Source organism: Schistocerca nitens, chromosome 4, assembly GCF_023898315.1.
Source record: "Schistocerca nitens isolate TAMUIC-IGC-003100 chromosome 4, iqSchNite1.1, whole genome shotgun sequence".
In the NCBI taxonomy this organism is placed as follows: domain Eukaryota; kingdom Metazoa; phylum Arthropoda; class Insecta; order Orthoptera; family Acrididae; genus Schistocerca; species Schistocerca nitens.
In genome coordinates, this window is record NC_064617.1 from 789,257,771 (window position 1) to 789,275,683 (window position 17,913).

General features: G+C 39.6%; 1 protein-coding gene across 3 annotated transcripts in view; it reads left to right on the forward strand.

Annotated features, from left to right (window-relative positions):
• LOC126253173 (TATA box-binding protein-associated factor RNA polymerase I subunit B) overlaps positions 1-17,913 on the forward strand; it is a 341,351-nt gene that overhangs the window by 86,359 nt on the left and 237,079 nt on the right. The window lies entirely within an intron of this gene.

The following is a 17,913-nucleotide window of genomic DNA, read 5'->3' on the forward strand; positions in this document are numbered from 1 at the left end:
TATCTTAAACAATACATGTAAGCTCTCCCCACACATATTTATTTCTTCAGCTCTGATGTTGCAAAACTTTCACCATTTTCAATACAGAGAGAATATACTTTGTGTCTACTATCTTACTGTAATGAGTATTACTTAATGTAGTGTAGGATGGTAAGTGAGCTGTTAGGTGTTAAGAGGAAGGACTGATAAGAGTCTCTCTCTAGTCATAATTGTTTGTCATGTTCCTCCTATTACATATTATCAATGTGTTTTCAAAATATTGCTGGCACTTGTTATTCCCATCCCTGTGAATCATGTCTCTGATGTAAGGTATTATCATTTTAGATACTATGCAAATATCAAGTACTTAGTATGGGTGCAGGATGGTGTGAGTGAGCAGTTAGGTGGTAAGAGAAGGGGGGGATAAGTGCCGTTAGTCATAATTGCTTCCTTTGTTCCTCCTATCATTTTTAACATGTTTTGAAAATATTTGGTTTCTGATATCCAACAGGTCATTTAAGAGTTTTCTAATTTCTATTGTTCTTTGAGTGCTGCATTCCTTAAGTATGAGATGTATTGCTGACACTTTTTATCCCATTCCTTTGACTCTTATCCTTGATGTGAGGTGATGTGGTTTCAGATAGTATGCAAATGTCAAATAGTGTGGGTTTGGTATAGTGTGATTGTGTTGTTAGGTGGTAAGGGGAATGGCAGATAAGTGCATCTAGTCATAATTGCTTGTCTTGCTCCCCCTGTTCTTTTCACTTTGGAATATTTGGTTTCTGATACCCACCAGGCAATTTATGATATGTCTATTTTCTATTATTTTTATTTGAGTTTTGCTTTCTGGATGGATGAGGTGTTTGCTTTTGCTGACACTTGTTATTCCCATATCTCTGACACTTGTCCCTGATGTGAAGTGTTACAGTTTTAGCTATTTAGTTACTTAGTTTCATGTTCTATGGATCATTTTGCATGATAAACCATAGTGATTTGGAATGAGTCATTTTAAATTCACATTGCAAATTAATTTGTACATATGGCTACATGCTGAAGATTTTTAAGCGTGTTTTACCACACACATGTGAAATGAGCTGTTCCACACTAGTGACCTGAGATGATGTCTGCTTTTCTGTGAAATGTTCTGCTGGTCATGTGCACCACTTTTAATTTTGATATTTGAACTAGTAAATTCCTGGATTCCTAATGTTTTAATAAGTATCTTTTCTTAGTTCTGGCGCCTTGTTTTGTGCTGCATTGTGTATTTTCTGGATATGTTACTTACTGTATGCACTCATCCTAATATTTAGATAGGTCTTTTTCTGCTATATAGCATACCTTATTAAATAAAAAATAAAGCTGTTTCGTCCCTCCAACAATCTGCTTGTAGTTTTCCACTGAAAGCAGCAAAATCTTGTTTCACATTCAAGATGCCATGATAGCAGCTTTACTGTCTCTATGATGGCTCTCATTCATGTTGCTTATTATCTGCACAGCATTCTTTGCCACACGCCATTTTGTAGAGTTCGGTGAGAAATATTTGCATATCTTTGACCATGTGCTATTTTGATTCTGATTTGAAAGTTAATTGTGGTTGGACAGGGGTGTCCTGTGTATTTCCTTTACGTGTCATGAATTTTGATTGTCTTGTTTTTCTTTCTCTATTTTTGTGAAAGTTACTTTTGTGTAGAAAACTTATTAGTGGGATGTAATCTCCCATTTGAAAACTTACATCTATTATCTTCCCTACATATTGTGCTGTGCCCATTATCACAATAATTGGGAACCACACTATTAATATTTAAGAAGTTTTGTAGAAGAAATTTGGTATCTAGAAATGCAAATGTGGTATAGTTAGAGTAATTATTACCATCTGTCCTTTCATTAACTATTAAGAGGCTGTGGCATCAGTCATTATGGCTGTGAAGTAAACATAGAAAATGAAAACAAGGTTACATTCATGAGGACTATTACATTGTAACACTGTTCAATGTTTCCATAAGTGCATGTGGAATGAGACTTACACTCGGTGGCTGAACTTCCCCGAATGGGGCATCCCAGCCAACAATGCCATATGATCATTTCATTTCATTGTTAGAGTCATGCTGGGATGTTTCTTGCAATTCATAGATACTTCTGTATGTTTTGGTTGTGCTCATAGGTGTAGTGAGAGTTATCAGTAATCTTTTTTTTTCCGCTTTTATTGTTTACAATTTACTTCAAACCATATATTTGAAATATGTTATGGATGTGTATTATTATTTGTTGAACATTGGTTAGATGTGTAACCTGTATATTCTACAATTTTGTTTGTGTCATTGTTACGAGAGTAAAACTGTGTCAGTGTAAATAAAAACTTTGGTACGATTGAAGGGGGCACCGGAAGAAAATGCTACCCAACAATTAAGGATTAAACTGTTAACTTTATCTGTTACTTCCCAATACACAACATTCTGGGAGGCGGTAGTTTCACGTGTACTGCCAGAATACACTCCCTACTCTGTTTATGTCTTTGTCTTTAAAATTAACGAAACATATACCATACAATAACTCAAAATATGCTGTTGTTAATTCACACTTTCTTCCGCCGTCTGCTTCAGTGTTGTATGTTATTTTACATCTGACTACCTTAGAAAAGAAAAGAAAATCCTTTAAGTCTCAGTAATGTCATTTCTTACAGCTAGACAGCTGTTAGTGCCTCAAATTTTTCAGCATCCAAAGTTGTTTTAAGTGCAAAAAACCTTCATGATTCTATATCTGACACAGCTGAAAACAGTAAATGCTTCCGCTTTTTTCCCTGAGATAACAAATCAGCTCACAGTAATTTCATTTATAGTCAAGCTCGATCGTCTTAATGTCTTTTATTGTCTTATATTTATCAGTTTCTGAAACGCTGTTAGCACAACGATTTGGCGAGAGGCAGGCTTGATGGTAAGTGCCCCGTCTGGATTGTGTGATGTCACAGTTGAGTTGTGAGGCCTTGTCATTTAGGTGGTGTTGATCTGAGAAGGGTGTGTGTGACTGAGCACACACAATCATGCTTTGAAATCTTTTTTGCTGCTTATAGCCAACATTGATTTGTATATATTTTTCATGCTTATATCTTGGTATCATACTTCTGTTGTTACCTTAACACTTCATAGATCTACGTAGAACCGTCATCACTCAAATTTACATCTAGGATAGGACTTGGTTAAAGATAACAGGATAGAAAGAGTAGAAGGAAATGCTCCAAGGAAAACAAAATGTGAAATACTGAAACAGTTAGCTCAGTCACCCAATGGGCATCAACCCACTGAAGCTGCAGAGATCACAGATTGTCCTGGGAATATGAATTTCTATAACATGTCAGTATTGTATTGACCAGTTTCTGAGTCTACTAAGAATACTGCTTCCGGATGAAGTATGCCTAACACCTTGAAAGGTCCCCTGTAGCATGGAAAAAGCTTGCTGGTTCTCTTCTTCAAATTAGAACTAGGATATAAATCCTTAACTAATACTAAGTCATCAACCTGGAATGCACATATGATTGATTGTTTTTAATATTCTATTTTTCACTTGTTTTTGTAAAGTTTCCTTCATCGTCTTGTGCAATTTTTCTGCTTTAATATATATTTAAGGTGCCACTTAAATAACTCTAATAGAGGCTCACCATTTAAAGTTTTATTCATAATATCTACTGGTGATAAGCCTGTATACATATCGGGTAGTTCATTCAAAATAATTTGTAGCTCATGAATCAGCTGAGCCTCTGCGGTATGCTTATTAGATCACTATCTTCTACACAGACTCTCAATCTCTTTCATCACTCATCCATAAGAGTTGGACTGTGGGTGATATTTTGAAATAGCTACAGTACATGTTTTATTCCTCCACACTCAAGAAATCCTTGAAGTTATTGCTTGTAAGTTGTGATCCATTATATGTGAGGGATCGGCGAGGCTTACCTGCATCTTTAAAGTAGTCTCTCAAACTTTTATACTGTATCCGAGTTGGCCTGTTTGATAGGATGAAGTTTTATATACTTCAACCAATATTGTGTCAGTACATAAGTGACCCTCCTCAACCTGTAGGTAATTTTCCAAACAAATTAGCAGCAGTTAAATCATACAGTCACTTTGATGGTATTATTTAAAACTTTATAGTAAATGTCATACTTAACAAGAGTGTGTGTGTATTGCGTATTGAACTGGGAACCTAGAAACGACGGAGAGGTTTCACCCACCGTAGCCCTCAGTGGTTCACAACCCCACAACAGGCCACAGCAGTCCACCCACCCCACCGCTGCCCCACACTGAACACAATGTTATTGTGGAGTTTGGCCCCCAGTGGAATCCTCCTGGGAACATCTCATACCAGACAAGTGTACCCCAAATGTTTGTGTGTTAAGAGTAATTAAGGTGTATGTGGAGACATTGTTCGTGAGGCAATTGCCAACATAGTGTAACTGAGGCAGAATAAGGGGAACCAGCCCATGTTTGATGAGGCAGATGGAAAACCACCCAAGAACCGTCCACAGGTTGGCTGGCACACCTGACCTTGACACTAATTCGCCGAGCGGATTCGTGCCAGTGACTGCCACACCTTCCCACTCGAGAAGCAGCGTGTTAGACCGTGCGGCTAGCCGGGCAGGCCTCACAAGAGTGTAGTAGCTTTACTATTTTCTGAATTCAGCTCTTAAAGTAATATAGTTTATGCATGTGCTTTATGCACTTACAAATACCGAAATGTCCCTATCCTTTCTGGGTAAGCAATATTGGTTTCCAACCAGATGCAGTAATATTTAATCTCCAGAACAAGATACTCTCAGTTATTGTCTATAATGCCATCTCAGCTGGTAAAAGCAGTGCCTGTTTGTGTTGCTGAAATTTAAAGTTAAAATAATCATTTGTTCTTATTACCTACTTTATTCCTTAAGACTAAGTTTCTGTGTATAACTTAATGTTAGGACAATGATTGTAAAAATGACATCAAAGTCCCTCAGTCCATCCTCCTTCATTCATACCTAAAGGTAATCTGGATAACACATTGGTAACTTGGTTCTGAGGACCTTTTCAAAAATGGCACAAAATCCCTCAATCCCTCTCACTTCATTCACACCTAAATGTAATCTGGATAACACATTGGTAAATTGGCTCCTTTATGTAATTAATTTCTGATTTGGAATTCTGATAAAAACAAGAGTTACTTCAATAAACAGTTATAATGTTATGCATACTTAGGCAAGCTAATCCACTACCTAGAATTGCTGTGAGGTAAGGTCTGTTTGATGTACAACTGAACACTAGTGGGCCCGGGGCTCAGGGCGGGCCTCAGTGGATGCTCCAGGTGAGCCAGCTGCAAAGGTGTCAGTAAAAGACCAGATGTGGGTTAATCTCAGTGCTGAGAATTTTGGCAACAGCCAGTCACTTAGGAGGGCAGACTATGCTACAGGAAATGGCAGAGTGTCAGATAGTCTTACAGATGTGTAAGTTACAGCTCTCTGAACTTCGACAATAAACCACAGTTACATATTAATGCAAATCTGAATACATCAGTGATCTTAGATAAATGAGGTGATCGAATGACACAGCAATATTTCAAGATGTTTACAATCACAGTAGTTAATATTTCACATCTACATCTACATCCATACTCTCCAAGCCACCTCTATTGGCTCTCCCTTCTATTCAGTCTTGTATTGTTCGTGGAAAGAAAAATTGTCAGTATGCCTCTGTGTGGGCTCTAATCTATCTGATTTTATCCCCATGGTCTCTTCGCGAGATAAACGTAGGAGGGAGCAATATACTGCTTGACTCCTCGGTGAAGGTAAGTTCTCGAAACTTCAACAAAAGCCCGTACCGAGCAACTGAATGTCTCTCTTGCAGAGTCTTCCACTGGAGTTTATCTGTCATCTCCATAATGCTTTCACGATTACTAAATGATCCTGTAACGAAGTATGTTGCTCTCTGTTGGATCTTCTCTATCTCTTCTATCAACCCTATCTGGTACGGATCCCACACTGGTGAGCAGTATTCAAGCAGTGGGCAAACAAGTGTATGGTAACCTACTTCCTTTGTTTTCGGACTGCATTTCCTTCGGATACTTACAACGAATCTCAGTCTGGCATCTGCTTTACCGACGATTAATTTTATGTGGTCATTCCATTTTAAATCACTCCTAATGCCTACTCCCAGATAATTTATGGAATTAACTGTTTCCAGTTGCTGACCTGCTATATTGTAGCTAAATGATAAAGGATCTTTCTTTCTATGTATTTGCATCACATTACACTTGTCTACCTTGAGATTCAATTGCCATTCCATTCATCGTGCGTCAATTCATTGCAGATCCTCCTGCATTTCAGTACGATTTTCCATTGTTACAACCTCTTGATATACTACAGCATCATCCGCAAAAAGCCTCAGTGAGCTTCCGATGTTATCCATAAGGTCCTACAGCACTCCCCTGCAGCACACCTGAAATCACTCTTACTTCGGAAGACCTCTCTCCATTGAGAATGACATGCTGCGTTCTATTATCTAGGAACTCTTCAATCCAATCACACAATTGGCCTGATAGTCCATATGCTTTTACTTTGTTCATTAAACGACTGTGTGGAACTGTATCAAACGCATGCGGAAGTCAAGAAACACGGCGTCTACCTGGGAACCCATGTCTGTGGCCCTCTGAGTCTCGTGGACGAATAGCGCGAGCTGGGTTTCACATGATCGTCTTTTTCTAAACCCATGCTGATTCCTACAGAGTAGATTTCTACTCTCCAGACAAATCATTATACTTTAACAAAATACGTGGTCCAAAATTCTACATCTGATCGATGTCTATAGTTCTACACATCTGTTCGACATCCCTTGTTGAAAACGGGGATGACCTGTGCCCTTTTCCAATCTTTTGGAACACTACGCTCTTCTAGAGGCCTACGGTACACCGCTGCAAGAAGGGGGGAAAGTTCCTTCCCGTACTCTGTGTAAAATCGAAGTGGTATCCCATCAGGTTCAGCGGCCTTTCCTCTTTTGAGTGATTTTAATTGTTTTTCTATCCCTCTGTCATCTATTTTTATATCTACCATTTTGTCATCTGTGTGACAATCTAGAGAAGGAATAAACACTTTTACAATTAACCAATGAGTTAACAACTTTTAATTGCATCATTTGATTTTGATAAATGATATCTCAAATAATAGCATTGCACTATGGCTATCATCGCTGAAAGCTACTTATCTGTATGTGTTTTATTTATTGATTTACAATGTCTTTTATATCTTACTCATTATGCAGAAATTTGTCAGGACATTGTATCCATCACAATTACACAGAAAATGAATACAGAATGAATACCTCATAATTTGTCATCCTTGTGAATTTATTTAATGAACAGTTTACTATTTTGCCATTGACCGAAATGCTGCTGGAGTGGTTGGCACACAGGACTTGCATTTGGGAGGACGACAGTTGAAATCCATGCCCGGCCATCCTGATTTAGGTTTCCCGTGATTTCCTTAAGTCTCTTTATGCATATGCCGGGATTGTTCTTTCGAAAGGGCTTGGCCGACTTCTTTCCCCATCCTTCCCTAATCTGATGGGAGCAATGACTTTGCTATTTTGCCAATGACTTAATTTAAATGTTGATTTCAAGTTCTATTAAAAAACTGAGCAAATTTAAAAGTGGTTACTGATATGTGTCAGCAGGCACCACAGCTGTACAGAGAACAAAAAGTTGCTTCTGTCAAGAAGGCATAAATCATTGTTTAAATAATATCACTGGGGAACAGCCCTTTTGTTGTCCTAGATCTGTGACTTACTCTTAACTAATTTTTGGTTTCTGAATTCAAAACTGTTAGCAGTTTTTCTCTATCACGTCAAGTTTTTAATCTACAGGATACTCTCGCTTTACCCTAAAAGTCATTAAAATCGGGCATACAGAGGAAAATAAAGTGGGTTCCAACCAAATGTAGTAGAATATTAGAATATTTTATACATTCAAAGGTTATTATAATATTCAAAGTTACATTGTGTTTATACAGATAATAATAACAAAGATATTAGTGTACAAATTTTTGCTTATAACTTTTCCTACAATGTTCCATCTGGGGACATTCTCGTTTGATGCTCCAACAGTAGCCAGCTATCATACCAACATCCCATCTACCTTGATACCTTGCTTCCATGACTTTCAAATCTTGGTGGAATCACTCATCCTGTTCATCCCTAACAGCACCAAGAGTTTCTGGAAAGTTAGCAAGATGGCTATGTAAGAAATGCAGTTTGATGCTCATGTTACAGCTGAGCTTTTTAAAGCTCCCTAATAGTTGTTGAACAATTTCGACGTAATTCTGGGCTTGTGTATTTGCTAGAAAGTCCTCGACAATACTTTTGAATGCCAACCAAGCATTCTTTTCAAGTTCGGTCATTGTTTCTATGAAACGTCATCTTTAATAAGTTGCCGAATCTGAGGCCCATCAAAGACACCAGCCTTCATCTTCTCATATGACAAGCTAGGAAATGCCGAAATGATATACTTAAAACAGTCCCCTTCAGTTGACAGAGCTCTAACAAATTGCTTCATGAGACCTACTTTTACATGCAAAGGCAGAAATATAATTTTTTTTTTTTTTTTTTTTTTTTTTTTTTTTCTGTCAACAAGTGCATGATTTACAATGTTTGGTTCACCAGGTTTCAGGTCAGATCTTGGCAGCCACTTTGACTGCACCCAATGCTTCTCATGAGCTCTGCTGTCCCATATACACAGAAAACACCGATACTTAGTATACCCGTGTTGATGGCCAAGAAGGAAAGAAACTATTTTAAGATCAACACAGATGAGCCATCAGTGCAAGTTATATTGCAACATATCAGTGACCTTCTTTATGTCTTCGTATTTTTCATGCAAGAAAACTGAATGGCTTATGGGACTGAACCATATAAATTTCCATTGTGGAGGAGAACACACTTCAAGCTACATTTTGAGCTAACTATAAACATTTGCCATTTGGTTGCATTATAGTCTGAAATTCCCAAGTCCTTCATTCAACCAGGTATGTTGTGGCACTACACATATCCATCAGCACTCCGAAAGAACTGCAGAAATGCATTTTCTCTCGATTGGAAGTAGGTGATTTTAGCTCCTTTTTCTAACAAGTTTTTTTCATGCAGTCGTGATGCTAGAAGTTCTGATGCATTTTTGGGTAGTTCCAAATCCCTTACCAAGTCATTTAACTCATGCTGATTAAATTATTTATGAACAGAATCATTGTCACCTTTAAAATCTTCTTCACTGTGGTCACTTCGATCTTCACCCGACGCATCTTCTTGTATTTCCAAGGAGGGTAATTCTTGAAACACTGGCACTGAGTGATACTGAGTCAGATGCTTTTTGGAAGTCAAGAAAGTCTGCATCTGCGTCACAACTTTGATCCATGACTTTCAGGTTGTCATGCAAGAAAAGTGTGAATCGAATTTCTCGAGACCAATGTTTTTGAACTCATTATGATTGACATGAAGGCGGTCATCCCGTTTGGTGTATCTTATTATATTTGAGGTACTTCATTATGGTTGAGCTCGGAATATGCTCTAGAACTATATAGACATGAATGTGAGTGAGTTTTAGTTTTTTGGCTCATTTCTCCTGTGCTACTTGTAGACAAGTGTGATTAGTGCTTTCTTCTGACCACTGACACTGTTCTTTACTCTAAGGATCTATGATATATTATGATTAAAACAGGAGCTTAGTCATTTGCAAAGTCTCTACAGAATCTGATTAGGATTCCATCAGGCCATGGAGCCTTGTTTGATTGTAACTATTAAGTTATTTATCAGCACCACTGACACTAATGTTTATATCACTTAGCCACATAGTTATATGAAAATTAAACTGAGGCAATGTGTCTGTTTCTATTCCTATGTAAAGGAAGTTTTGAAAACAGAGTTCAGTATTGCTTTTTCTTTGCTGCTCTCAATTTCATTTCATCTGTAATTCGTGAGTGTCTGGACACTAACTTTGGTGCTCCTAACAACGTTTTACATATGACCAAATGTTCTTTGAGAGTTCTTTGGAAAAGATTCTGTTGTAGTAGTCAGTGAAGAAATAACAAATTGCCTTAATGGTAGTGAAATGCATTTCATTCAGCATCTCTCTGTGTACTATGCAGTAGTCACTGTTTATTTAGAAGTTTATTTACAGTGACTGTATACCATTGATGGTACCTCCTACCACGAACTATCCTACTAGATACTTACAGGTGGTGGACAAAAATATGGAAGCACCAAAAACACAACACATTACCATGCCTAAGTAGTGTAGGAAAGAAAACTTTGCCATTCAAAACACCTTTCAGTCATCTCAGAATGGATAGAGAATTCTGAGAGAATTTTGTTCCACATATTCTGCAAAATATTGCCAAGTGACAGTGACAAGAATCATATATCCAAATGACATGTTTCCATTTATGGCTTTGGTACCATGTTTTCCTGTTATGGACATTTTCATCACAGCATTTCTGGAAGGCTTTTTTTGATACGGCATTCAACTGCTCTGTCAAAGCCCTCTGAATGTCAGGAATTTTGTCAGAATGTTTTCCTTTAAGAACAGTTTTAATTTTTGGGAAAAGTCAGTAGTCACATGTTGCTAAATGTGATGAGTAAGGTGGATGTGAACAGACAGGAACACTTTCTCTGGCCAAAAACTGGTGAATGAAAAGTGAAGTGTGGCACAGCATGTTGTTGTGGTGAAGAAGCCGTTGGCCCATTTTTCTGGTCTCTATCTTTGTACAGTGTTTCGCAAATGTTACAGTATGCCCTTATAAAACTTGGCGTTTAGCTGTTTCCCTTGGAATGAACTCTTTATGGTTTCAAATTGTAATGCACCAGCTAATGAACCATTTTTGCAACTTTTTCCACTTTTTCTTCTGTTTTTGAGGGTAATGGACATTCCAGACATTGCTCATTTTTTACTGATTCATTTCCGCTTTCAAATCACTCATACTACTTGTAAACAGTCTTCAGAGTTACAGAATTGTCACCATGCACCAATTTCAACATTTCGTGAGTTTCTTTGGCTCCTTTTTGCAACTTGAGACAGAACTTCATGCGTTGTTCAAAATCCATAATGCTTGACAGACTAGGTAAACACAGCCTAACTCTAGCATCTGTGGATGCTGACAGACAAGTCAGAACATGTTCTATATTGTTACTGCCTGTTTCAACAGTTCAGGCTATCAGAAAAATTACATCAAATGGTTGTAGCATCAACAGTTGCTGCTAAAACATTCATTCGCTGTATTTTTTGGTCACATCTCGTATTCATTGAATTTATCTGTTCTCAGTTCAAACTGCCCATCCTGGATGTCCACTCCCTCAACCTACTCTCTCGACCAGTGCAAGATTTACATCTGGTATGGAGCATATAGAGGAATTGTGGCTCAAGTTCAAAGGAATAATTGACCAAGTGCTGAATAGATATAGTGGTTTGACCAAAATATGGAAACACCACGAGCGATGAATGTTTGTACATTAATGCAGATCGAGCCAAGCTTGCAGGTTTCACTGTTCTATTTGGCCATGAAAGGCACCTGTCATTGTCCTCAATAAATTGCAAGTGTCAATCATGGTCACAAAAGTGTCTGTGTAGTTGTAGATGCATTATGTCAGAGCTAAGTGAATTCAGACATGGGAAAATTGCTGGTGCTTGTATTCTGGCTGTTTCCATAACCATGGTAGCTGAAATGTTTGATGCCTCAAGAGGCACTGTATCGAAGATTTATACCATCTTTAGGGAATGCTGAAGAACATTACCTGCTAAATCACAACAAGGACAAAAGTGTACCTCGACTGATGGTGATAGATTTTCATTGGAGAGGACTGCAATGAAAAATCAGAGAACAGCAGTTATAAAAGTCACCACTGAAGTGAATGTTGCACGTGGGAACCCTGTCAGCACCAAAATAACATAGAGAGAGCTTCATAAGCAGGTAATTGCTGGGAGAGCTGGAATTCTAATACTACTCATATGGCATACTGTAACATTTTTGAAATGATTTATGAAGAAAGAGACCAGAAAAATTGGCCAATGACTCCCTTCATCATAACAATGAGCCATGGTACACTGCTTTTGTATCACAAGTCTCTGGCCAAAGAAAGTGTTCCTGTCTGTCCACATTTACCTTATTCACCAGATATGACTTCTAGCTCTTCCCAAGAATTGGTTGGTTGGTTGTTTGGGGGAAGAGACTAAACACCCAAGAATTAAAACTGTGCTTAAAGGCAAATGTTTTGACACCATTCTTGACACTGAGAGGGCCATGACAGAGCAGATGAATGCTGTTCCGAAAGAAGCATTCCAGACATGCTTCCAATCATGGTTCCAGTGGTGGAATAAGTGCATTACTAGCCAAGGATGGTGCTTTGAAGGAGATTAACTCAAATTCCTACCAAGCCTACTTCTTTGTTTCTAATAAAATCATTCACTAATTTTTTGATCACGCCTCGTATACAGTCTTACAAGGTTAATGAAGATCAGCAAATGCTCCGTTGGAAAGGTGGTTACCCAGAAAGGGGACTTACTGGGTAAAGGAGGGCAAGTATTAAATAATTTGACCGAATTTTTGTCTTGTGGTAGGACATCAATGCACAATGATATTTGAGGCAATGGTTTTGGTACTTAAGTGTTTACATTGCTCTGTGGTGGGGTAGCTAGCCTGTGTCGACCAGCCCTCGTCAACCTGCAGAGTGGTGGGGTGATGTGTTGAGGCAGGTGATGTGATGAGGCATAGCATTGTGACTAAGAAGTGGGGACAGAGTGAAGAGGAAACCACACTGTTTCCAGAATGAAATCTTCACTCTGCAGTGGAGTGTGTACTGATATGAAACTTCCTGGACTGAGACTTGAACTCGGGACCTTGGCCTTTTGCAGGCATGTGCTCTACTGACTGAGCTGCCCAAGCATGACTCATGACTTGTTCCCACAGCTTTACTTTTGCCAATACATTGTCTCCTTCCTTCCAAACTGCACAGAAGTGGAGACATGGCTTAGCCACAGCCTGGAGGATGTTTCCAGAATGAAATTCTTGTTCTGCAGTGGAGTGTGCACTGATGTGAAACTTCCTGCCAGATTAAAACTGTATGGCAGACCGAGACTGAAACTCAGAACATTTGCCATTCACTGGGAAGTGCTCTACCAACTGAGCTCCCCAAGCACAACTTTGTAACCTATCCTCACAGCTTCACTTCCACTAGTACCTCGTCTCCTACCTTCCAAACTTCAAAGTAGCTCTCCTGCGAAACTTGTAAGACTAGCACTTCTGGAAGAAAGGACATTGCAGAGACATGGCTTATACACAGCCTGGGGAATGTTTGGGTAGCTCAATTGGTAGAGCACTTGCCCATGGAAGGCAAAGTTTCCAAGCTCAAGTCTCGGTCCTGCACACAGTTTTAATGTGTGAGGAAGAATCATATCAGTGCACATACCACAACAGACTGAAAATTTCATTCTGGAAACATCCTCCAGGCTGCAGCTAAGCCATGTCTTTCTGCTATTGAAAAGCAGAGCATAAAGTGCTTGATTTCAGAGGCTGCTTCAAAACCTGGACCGCCGGGACCATCCCCTGCACCACAGCTTTTCTGAATGGCGCAGATGGGAGTTGTCGTTACAAAGCATTCTCCACTCTGAAAATTATCCCAGTGTCAACCTATGGTAATCTACTGTCTCCACAGTCCCAGTGGTTTCCACCCCCTCTGTCCTATCACCTCCTCCCAGTTCACACACCCTCACCCTCATTGTGCACCACTCTCTGCTAACGCACCCAAAAGACTTTTTCCCCCCTCTCTGCTCCTCTCCATTTCTGCTCCCTGACCCTCTCCCCCACCCCCTCCCTCCTCCCTTCCCAAATCCCTAACCCTTCTCCTTGGAGCCTTGTTCTTCCGCCTTCTAGTTCCTTCACGCTTCATTAGACAGTGCTGTTCTGTACCCCTACCTGTGCCCTGCTATCCCTCCCCCTTCCCTGCCCCTATCCCACTCTAGATTCTTCATATCATCACTTATCTGACTCAAAGGGAGAATTCCTAGGGTAGCAGTATACTACCTCATAGGAGGTATGGCAGACACTGGTCCCAGTTGTTATTATCTTGTTCGCATAGAATAAAATAGAGTTCAATAGAACCACCCATGAACCATGGACCTTGCCATTGGTGGGGAGGCTTGCGTGCCTCAACAATACAGATACAGGACAGTAGGTGCAACCACAATGGAGGGGTATCTGTTGAGAGGCCAGACAAACGTGTGGTTCCTGAAGAGGGACAGCAGCCTTTTCAGTAGTTGCAGCGGCAACAGTCTGGATGATTGACTGACCGGGCCTTGTAACACTAACCAAAATGGCCTTGCTGTGCTGGTACTGCGAACGGCTGAAAGCAAGGGGAAACTACAGCCGTAATTTTTCCCGAGGGCATGCAGATTTACTCTATGATTAAATGATGATGGTGTCCTCTTGGGTAAAATATTCCGGAGGTAAAATAGTCCCCCATTCGGATCTCCGGATGGGGACTACTCAAGAGGACGTCGTTATCAGGAGAAAGAAAACTGGCGTTCTACGGATCGGAGCGTGGAATGTCAGATCCATTAATCGGGCAGGTAGGTTAGAAAGTTTAAAAAGGGAAATGGATAGGTTAAAGTTAGATATAGTGGGAACTAGTGAAGTTCAGTGGCAGGAGGAACAAGACTTTTGGTCAGTGAATACAGGGTTATAAATACAAAATCAAATAGGGGTAATGCAGGAGGAGGTTAGTAATGAATAAAACAATAGGAGTGCGGGTAAGCTACTACAAACAGCGTAGTGAACGCATTATTGTGGTCAAGATAGACACAAAGCCCACGCCTACTACAGTAGTACAAGTTTATATGCCAACTAGCTCTGCAGATGATGAAGAAATTGATGAAATGTATGATGAGATAAAAGAAATTATTCAGGTAGTGAAGGGAGATGAAAATTTAATAGTCATGGGTGACTGGAATTCGACAGTAGGAAAAGGAAGAGAAGGAAAAGTAGAAGGTGAATATCGATTGGGGCTAAGAAATGCAAGACAAAGCCGCCTGGTAGAAATTTGCACAGAGCATAACTTAATCATAGCTAACACTTGGTTCAAGAATCATGAAAGAAGATTGTATACATGGAAGAACCCTGGAGATACTGACAGGTTTCAGATAGGTTATATAATGGTAAGACAGAGATTTAGGAACCAGATTTTAAATTGTAAGACATTTCCAGGGGTAGATGTGGACTCTGGCCACAATCTATTGGTTATGAATTGTAGTTAAAACTAAAGAAACTGCAGAAAGGTGGGAATCTAAGGAGATGGGACCTGGATAAACTGAAAGAACCAGAGGTTGTACAGAGTTTCACGGATAGCATAAGGGAACAATTGACAGGAATAGGGGAAAGAAATACAGTAGAAGAAGAATGGGTAGCTTTGAGGAATGAAATAGTGACGGCAGCAGAGGATCAAGTAGGTAAAATGACGAGGGCTAATAGAAATCCTTGGGTAACAGAAGAGATACTGAATTTAATTGATGAAAGGAGAAAATACAAACGCCTCAAAAATGAGATCGACAGGAAGTGCAAAATGGCTAAGCAGGGATGGCTAGACTACAAATATAAGGATGTAGAGGCTTATCTCACGAGGGGTAAGATAGATACTGCCTACAGGAAAATTAAAGAGACCTTTGGAGAGAAGAGAACCACTTGTATGAATATCAAGAGCTCAGATGGGAACCCAGTTCTATGCAAGGAAGGGAAAGCAGAAAGGTGGAAGGAGTATATAGAGGGTCTATACAGGGGCGATGTTCTTGAGGACAATATTATGGAAACGGAAGAGGAGGTAGATGAAGATGAAATGAGAGATACGATACTGCATGAAGAGTTTGACAGAGCACTGAAAGACCTAAGTCAAAACAAGGCCCCGGGAGTAGACAATATTCCATTAGAACTACTGACAGCCTTGGTAGGGCCAGTCCTGACAAAAAAACTACCATCTGCTGAGCAAGATGTATGAGACAGGCGAAATTCCCTCAGACTTCAAGAAGAACATAATAATTCCAAGCCGGCCAGTGTGGCCGTGTGGTTCTAGGCGCTTCAGTCTGGAACTGCGTGACCACTACGGTCGCAGGTACGAATCCTGCCTCGGGCATGGATGTGTGTGTTGTCCTTAGGTTAGTTAGGTTTAAGTGGTTCTAAGTTATTCAATCTGTATATTGAGCAAGCAGTAAAGGAAACAAAAGAAAAGTTTGGAGTAGGTATTAAAATCCATGGAGAAGAAATAAAAATTTTGAGGTTCGCCGATGACATTGTAATTCTTTCAGAGACAGCAAAGGACTTGGAAGAACAGTTGAATGGAATGGACAGTGTCTTGAAAGGAGGATATAAGATGAACATCAACAAAAGCTAAACGAGGATAATGGAATGTAGTCGAATTAAGTCGGGTGATGCTGAGGGAATTAGATTAGGAAATGAGACACTTAATGTAGTATAGGAGTTTCGCTATTTGGGGAGCAAAATAACTGATGATGGTCGAAGGAGAGAGGATATAAAAATGCCGGCCAAAGTGGCCGTTCGGTTAAAGGCGCTGCAGTCTGGAACCGCAAGACCGCTACGGTCGCAGGTTCGAATCCTGCCTCGGGCATGGATGTTTGTGATGTCCTTAGGTTAGTTAGGTTTAACTAGTTCTAAGTTCTAGGGGACTAATGACCTCAGCAGTTGAGTCCCATAGTGCTCAGAGCCATTTGAACCAGGATATAAAATGTAGATTGGCAATGGCAAGGAAATCGTTTCTGAAAAAGAGAAATTTGTTAACATCGAGTATAGATTTAAATGTCAGGGAGTCGTTTCTGAAAGTATTTGTATGGAGTGTAGCCATGTATGGAAGTGAAACATGGACGATAAATAGTTTAGACAAGAAGAGAATAGAAGCTTTCGAAATGTGGTGTTACAGAAGAATGCTGAAAATAAGGTGGGTAGATCACGTAACTAATGAGGAGGTATTGAATAGGATTGGGGAGAAGAGAAGTTTGTGGCACAACTTGACTAGAAGAAGGGATCGGTTGGTAGGAGATGTTTTGAGGCATCAAGGGATCACAAATTTAGCATTGGAGGGCAGCGTGGAGGGTAAAAATCGTAGAGGGAGACCAAGAGATGAATACACTAAGCAGATTCAGAAGGATGTAGGTTGCAGTAGGTACTGGGAGATGAAGAAGCTTGCACAGGATAGAGTAGCATGGAGAGCTGCATCAAACCAGTCTCAGGACTGAAGACCACAACAACAACAAGAACAACAACAACAACAATAGAATAGATTAGAATCTGTACGTCACTTGACCTATCATATACAGTCATTTGAGTGAAACACTGGTGATTCATCAATTAATACAGTTGTGTGCATGAATAAGAATATTCAGGGTGTTAACTAATGTGTGGGAAACCGTTCAGGAATCGATACAGGACTTAAAAATAAGCAAAAGAGTTCATAAATACACATGGTCAATTTTTTTTTATTTTTTATTTTTTTTTATTTTCTTAGCTACAGACACTTCTTTGCTGTTACATGTTCGCTTCATTTTTGTCTTTCTGTTTTCAGCTTTTCAGCTTGGTTCTACATATATTTCTTCTTTTGAGATGTTGTTTGTTTTTGAAAGTGTCAAGTCAAAGCCTTCTTACGTTTATTTCAGTTGCCATGGTACTAGTAAATAGACAGATCCTTTTATTGTTGAGAAGACAATCAGTAGTGGAAGCTTATTCTATAGTTCTTATTGTACTGTTGTTCAACGTGCGTTAAGCATTCTTCCCCCACCAGGAATCAAATTGATTATGTCCAAGAGAGGAGCCAGTGAACAAGTATGCATTACAGAACTCCTCTGGGGAGTGTCGTGTTGTGTCTGATGTCCACTCACATGTGT